This window comes from Mustela putorius, unplaced genomic scaffold, assembly GCF_011764305.1.
Source record: "Mustela putorius furo isolate JIRA1106 unplaced genomic scaffold, ASM1176430v1.1 tig00000460_pilon_pilon_pilon, whole genome shotgun sequence".
Lineage (NCBI taxonomy): Eukaryota > Metazoa > Chordata > Mammalia > Carnivora > Mustelidae > Mustela > Mustela putorius.
Window position 1 is genome coordinate 10,043,325 of NW_025421389.1, and position 7,146 is coordinate 10,050,470.

At 44.8% G+C, this 7,146-nt stretch overlaps 1 pseudogene; it reads left to right on the top strand.

Moving 5' to 3' along the window:
- The first annotated feature begins 783 nt into the window (after positions 1–783).
- Positions 784–1,528, top strand: LOC106006980 (annotated as a pseudogene).
- Positions 1,529–7,146: the final 5,618 nt, after the last annotated feature.

A 7,146-nucleotide genomic window follows, 5' to 3' on the forward strand; every position in this document is an offset into this window, starting at 1 on the left:
ATGCCAGAGGAACATGAAATGGGGCATCTTCTATTAAGCCTAGAAGTCATTCTAGGAGGAAGGGCTGACAAGGGTTGAATCTGGGACCAGAGTTGTCAAGGATAGTCTAATGATGTCCTCCAAGTGAGGCATGAGGCTGGCCTGCAGTAAGGTAGCTGCAGTGGAAAGGAACATTTAGGAAGTGGGCATTTAGGAAGACAATTAGGAAGTGGAATCAAACCATGTGACTCACTGAATGATGAGATGTAGGGGTCCAGGTCAGGGAGGACTCAAAATGTGCACAGATTCAGGAGAAGTTTAAGTATGTAGATTTTTTTTTTTTTTCAGGAGCCATCAATATGCTTGTTTATAACTGAAGCAATGTGAAAGTATGTTTTTACCCAGGGAAAGTGGATGAAATGAGCCAAACAGAGACCTGCAAGAAGCACCACACTTTAAGGCTAAAGGAGCAAAATTTGCCTGGGAGGAACACCAAGAGGGAACAGCCAGAGAGAGAAAAGGAACCCAGCACAGAAGCAGAGAAAAGAATGTTCTTGATATTCTTCATGCCTGATACCTGGTAGATAAACAGGTATTTGTGGAATAAACGATTGAATCACTGAATTTAAGTGGCCCACTTAAAGCTGAAGACACATGAAATTCCTTTCATAGGAATAAGAACTTATCTATATTTCACTCTCAGAGTCTATGGGGTACTTATTATCATGGACAGAGGGATCTTGGCATTCAGTAGAAGAGTAGGGAAACAAAAGGCTAGCTGAACCTCTTTTTCCAGCTAGAACCATGGAGGGTCCGGAAGAGAAGAAAAAGAATGTTCCTGTTGTGCCAGAAACCCTTAAAAAGAAGCGAAGGAATTTCGCAGAGTTGAAGATCAAGCATCTGAGGAAGAAGTGTGCTCAAAAGATGCTTCGAAAGGCAAGGAGGAAGCTTATCTATGAAAAAGCTAAGCATTACCACAAGGAATATAGACAGATGTACAGAACTGAGATTTGAATGGCGAGGATGGCAAGAAAGCTGGCAACTTCTATGTACCCGTGGAACCCACATTGTCATTTGTCATCAGGATCAGAAGGATCAATGGTGTGAGCCCAAAGGTTTGAAAGGCGTTGCAGCTTCTTCGCCTTCGTCAAATCTTCAATGGCACCTTTGTTAAGCTCAACAAGGCTTCAGGTAACATGTTAAGGATTGTGGAACCACATATAGCATGGGGGTACCCAAACATGAAGTTGGTGAATGAATTGATCTACAAGCATGGTTGTGGCAAAATCAACAAGAAGTGAATTGCCCTGACAGATAACACACTGATTGCCCAATCTCTTGGTAGATATGGCATCATCTGCATGGAGGATCTGATTCACGAGGTCTATACAGCTGGAAAACGTTTCAAAGAGGCAAATAACTTTTTATGGCCCTTCAAATTATCTTCTCTATGAGGGGAATGAAGAAAAAGACCACCCATTTTGTGGAAGGTAGAGATGCTAGCAACAGGGAAGACCAGATCAACAGGCTTATTCAAAGAATGAACTAAGGTATCTACCATGATTTTTTGTAATCTGGCCAGTTAATAGAGGACTGCTCTCAAATGGGGGGGAAAAAAAAAGGCTAGCTGAAATCCATCTCATAAATGAAAGAACAGCAGGAAGAAAGCCCAAATGTCCTCAAGACCATCCAGAAAAGGTCAGAGAAACCAAGTAATCCAACAGCTTCACTACTAGTAGAATAGCTGCAACATAAGAGCCAGACAAGAAATACTGAGGAGAACAGGACAATTCAAAAGGCACCATGAGGACACAAAGAATGAAATTCAATGTGAGAACCTTGATGGATCCTAACAAAGACATTCTTGGGACAATTGGGGAAATTTGTATGTCCTGGATATCTGGTGCTATAATGGGTTTGTTGATTTATTAGGTACGATAATGGTATCACACTTATGTAAAATACTATCTTTTCAGGCCCCTGGTTGGCTCTGTTGGTTAAGGGTCGGACTCTTGATTTCAGTTCAGGTCTTGATCTCAGGGTCATGAGGTTGAGCCCCATGTTGGGCTTCAAACTGGGCGTGGAGCCAACTTTAAAAAAAAATAAAATAAAATAAAGGACTAGCTTTATTCTTAGGAAATGCATGCTAAAGTATTTAGGAGTGAAGTGTCAGATGCAACTTCCAAGTGGTTTGACCAAAAAACAAGTCTCTCTAGGAAAGAGTTGCTGCAAATACTGTAAAATAATAATGGTAGATTCTAAGTAGAGGATATGTGGTTATCTATTACTCTATTCTTTCAAGTTTTATATGTCTGATATTTTTTATGGTAAAAATTTAGGAAAAGAATGAGAAATGTAGTCTCTAGAACCTTGGAAAGTTATCTCCCAAAAGCCATTCTGCAACATCCAGGAAGCAAGAACCACACTGACTCCTGAGGAGCTAGATAAAAGGTAGGAGGCAGAGTCCCAGAAAAGTCCAAAAAAAAAAAAATGGGGATACCACATGTATTATTTTAAACATTAAGGAAACAACTATGAGAAGAGTATCCTTAACCTACTTATATTTCAACACAGATTGGGAAAGAACTATGAAAATTCTTTGAATTATTGATGCAATGTAACTAATTCTCGGTTTAGAGTATAACTAGCTGGCATTGAATAAGCACATTCACACACTTGAATTCACACAAGAGCTGTAAGAGTTAGGTACTCTTGGGGTGCCTTGGTGCTCAGTGGGTTAGGCCTCTGCCTTCGGCTCAGGTCATGATCTCAGGGTCCTGGGGTTGAGCCCCACATCAGGCTCTCTGCTCAGCAGGGAGCCTGCTTCCTCCTCTCTCTCTCTTTGCCTGCTTCTCCACCTACTTGTGATCTCTGTCTGTCAAATAAATAAATAAAATCTTTAAATAAAAAAAAAGTTAGGTACTCTTATTTCCCCTTTTACAGATAAAAGCAACTGAAGCTGTGTCCTCCAGTCAAAAGTCTCAGCTCCTGTTGGGCAGCCCCATCTGCACAAACTTTTCTAACTCTGGTCCTCAAAACCATTGCTCCCTTCACCCTTCAAGGCCAGTGTGGAAACTGAGCCCCACAGTTACTAGCCTGGGGTTCTACACTAACTCTTGGGGTTTCCATCCCACACACAGATCTTTGGAAACGTTTCTCTATTCTACTGTCTCCTCAGATCATCCTAACTGGAGTGTTCCATCTACTTCCTGCTGGAATCTTAGCTGATAATTGTGATAGGGGTGGCGGTGGAGGACTAGAAAATGCGAATCCTACCCAATAGTAAGGTGAATTAGGAAGCAACCCCAGTTGGTGGAGAAGTAGCTCCTAAAAAAAGAAAGGCAAATTGGCAAAACCCTGAGCATGGTAAAACCACTTGGGAGATTAATTTGGAAATAACCCATGATAAAGTTGAAGAACATACCCCATGGACCAGAAATTCCAACCCAGAAGCTCTCATATACTACATGCACTGGGAAACATTGACAAGAATTTTCACAGCAGAATTTTTGTATTAGCAAATTCTGAAAATAACCTAAATGCCTGTCATTCACAGCCACATAATGAAGTAATATACCAGACTGAAAAACAAGTAAGGTAGTGCTACATGTATCCCTATGAATGACTCTCACAGACCATCTTTTTTTTTTTTTTTAAGATTTTATTTATTTTTTTGACAGGCAGAGATCACAAGGAGGCAGAGAGGCAGGCAGAGAGAGAGAGAGAGGGAAGCAGGCTTCCTGCTGAGCAGAGAACCGGATGCGGGGCTCGATCCCAGGACCCTGAGATCATGACCTAAGCCAAAGGCAGAGGCTTAACCCAGTGAGCCACCCAGGCACCCCTCCCACGGACCATCTTAAGCAGAGAGAGTGAATTGTTGAAGGTGCTACCCTGCATGTACAGTCGAAAAGCATGCAAAGCAAACTGTGCATTGTTTAGGGATGCAGATATACACAGTGAATGGTTGACGGAATGGCTGGGGATAATAAACACCAAATTCAAGATAACGGTTAACTCTGGCAGAGAAGGGAGGGGCATGAAGGGCAGGCATCCTCTGGGAGCTTCAGCTGTATCGGTGATGTTCTAGCTCTCGAACTGAGTGACTAGCACCTGGGCTTCATTTTCTTTCTTTTTTTTTTTTTTAAGATTTTATTTATTTATGTATTTGTGAGAGAGAGAGAGAGAAAGAGAGAGAGAGCACACACACCAGTAGACAGAATGGCAGGCAGAGGCAGAGAGAGAAGCAGGCTCCCTGACGAGCAAGGAGCCTGATGCGGGTCTCGATTTCCAGGGCTCTGGGATCATGACCTGAGCTGAAGGCACCAGCTTAACCAACTGAGCCACCCAGGCACCCCTTGGGTTCATTTTCTTATTCTTTGTTCCTTCTGTTTGTTTTAAATACTTAATAAGCATTTTAAGGAAGTGAAGGGAGGAAACAGAAAGACTTCTGGAGGTTTCCAGGGAAAATGAAGAGCGACATGGATTCCTGGACTCCAGTTTTACTCCTCGTCATTCCTTTCTGCCTCCTTGACACTCTAAATAGTTCAAACCATTGGAGGCTTCTGGGGCTTCTTTGAACTCTGGGCTCATTTGATGGCAAGGTGCTTTCAAGAGCCAAACATCGGCCCTAAAAACCTCAAAGATGGCCCACTAGGAAGCATACCAAATAAGCAATCGAGTGAATAGGCTTCCTATTAAGAGCTGATGGGGATCAGAGCAAGTTTGGGTTAAGAGGTCCTTTAGGAACCATAAAACCTTGCCTCAAGAACATGCTCCTAGGTCATTTGAAGAAATCTTTCAGGACAAAAGAAACAGTTGATTGTCTCTCTGCTGTAAGAGGGGCTGGCAAGGCCTCCGAGAGTCCAGCAGAGTAGTGAAGAGCCTGGTTCTGGAAGGAAACAAACACACTCTTGCATCCTGGCTCCCACTCACTAGGCTGGCTTTGCACAGGGTGCTTCATGTTTTGAAAGCCAGATTTCAGCATCTGTAAGGCTGGATTGGTCTACCCTTAGATGGTTACAAAGGCCAAATGTGTTTGTAGGCTCCAACAGTGCCTGCACAGAGAAAGGGTCCTCATAGTTCCAGAGAAGATGGGCTCTGCCATCTGTCTCAGGACCAGACTCCCTTGGCATTGCAGACCCAGCCCATAAAGGGTTCTTGAAGAGGCACGTCATCTTCCTGAGTACATCTCCTTAGGCTTCTCAAAGGTTCTTTCCTCAAAATCCTCAACACCAACACCACAACATGAGTACCTGCCAGATCACCCATGATGGAGGTGAGAGGTGTTCCCTGCTGACAGTAGAACCCCTAGTCCCACAAGGTTATCTGGACAGTTGGTCAGAAGTCCCAGACACAGTGGCTTAAACTATTGTGTGTACAGTCTAAGACTGTGGCCCAGATGGGGCAGGGGAAGGGGGTAGGTAGGAGACTGTTTGTAACAACTTAGGGATGCAACTGAAATTTCAACCTCCAACTACTCACGTGACCACATTTTCACCGTTTTCCCAAATCCAATTCTTCGTGAGGAGATTCCCTCTGTCTTCCTCTCTATCTTGCCCTTTCTGCCAAAATAGCTCTCCTTTGGGAACAAATAGTTCTGTTTCTTCTTTGGAATGCCTCTGGAAGCCAGGAACTCTTATCTCCCTCAACAACATTCTGGCCAATGCTTGGAATGTGATTTACATTACTGACCACCATGAGCACAGGAGAACAAAACAAAGAAAGGGCTTCCAAGTAGAGCATGAAGGGGGCAGGGCAGAAAGTGCTGAGGTGGGAGAGAAAGAGTGAGCGCAGAGTTTCTGGGGGAGCAAGGGGTCTGCCCCACTGCCCAAACATTCTGCACACAATGGGGAGCCGGCAACATGTCACTGCAAACCCCATCACTGGGGGTGATGTGGCGGTGTCTGGAGAGGCTGAAAAGAGACCTTCTGCTTTTCTGCGATTTGTTGCTTGGACAGCGGTCTTCGGGGCTGACTCACTCAACAGTGATGGCTGCAAGCCAAGAAGTCACGGAAAGACTCTCAGGGTCACACGCGCTGCCCTTGGCGTGCCAGCTCAGCCTGCTGGGGACCGGCCAGGGCTCATTGGGCAAGGGGAGTGAGGCCCAGGGAGTCAAGACCTTTTTGCAATTATGGAGGTTATTTCCCCACTTGGGCAAGAAAGCATTCCTCTCCTGAGGATGGATGACAAAGCAAATGGTTCCTGCCTCTCTCCAAAGGCCAAGGAGGTTAGGAAACCACTCCTTCTTTCTCCAGAAAGCCTAAAAATCCAGGCAGAGTGGTCTGCTCCAGATGCTTCCAGTGTGAAATGCTCTCCCCTCACTTTATTTGGCTCTCAAGGACCGCCCAACTGGCTGCAGGGTGGGACTCCGACTACGCTCCTTCCTCTTTTATTTGTTAAGCTCCTACAACATAAGAAATACACATTTGTCTGCGCCTAGTTCCTGACATTGAACTTCTAAAGCCTTTTAAATTTCCTAAGTAATAAGGGAACAAGCAGCATTTTTTGTTCTGTTTGGTCTTTGACCTTGGTTCCTAGCACAGGGCTCCTAAATGCCTGGGTTTCCTGAGTGACAGGAGTGGTTCTTTCCTAGTAAGGTGACTCTGGGTGGCCTTCTGGATAGCTTCAGAATGGGGACTTGTTGCCAGAAAGACAAACACGTGATTAGCTGAGAACTTTCAGCCCAACCCCCATCCCCCAGGGAGAGGAGGCGGACTGGAAATTGCATTAAAAATGAGAATGCCTATATGAGAAAGCCTTCCCCCAAATCCTTAAACCACAGGGTTTGGAGAGCTTTTGCTTTGATGAACACACCAGGAGGGTGACACAGCCCAACTCCACAGGGACAGAAACTCCTTCACTCTGGGACCCTTCCCAACCTTGCCCTGTTTCACTGGGCTCTTCATCTGTATCTTTTATCATATCCTGAATAATAAAACACTGAACATAAGTAAATGTTTTGTGGGCCAACCCAGCGAATTATCAAACCTTCTAGGGCACCTGGGTGGCTCAGTGAGTTAAGCCTCTGCCTTCAGCTCAGGTCATGATCTTAGAGTCCTAGGATCAAACCCCGCACGGGCTCTTTTTTCAGCAGGGACCCAGGTTCTCCCTCTCTCTCTCGCCTGCCTCTCTGCCTACTTGTGATCTCTCTCTCTCTCTCTGTCAAAT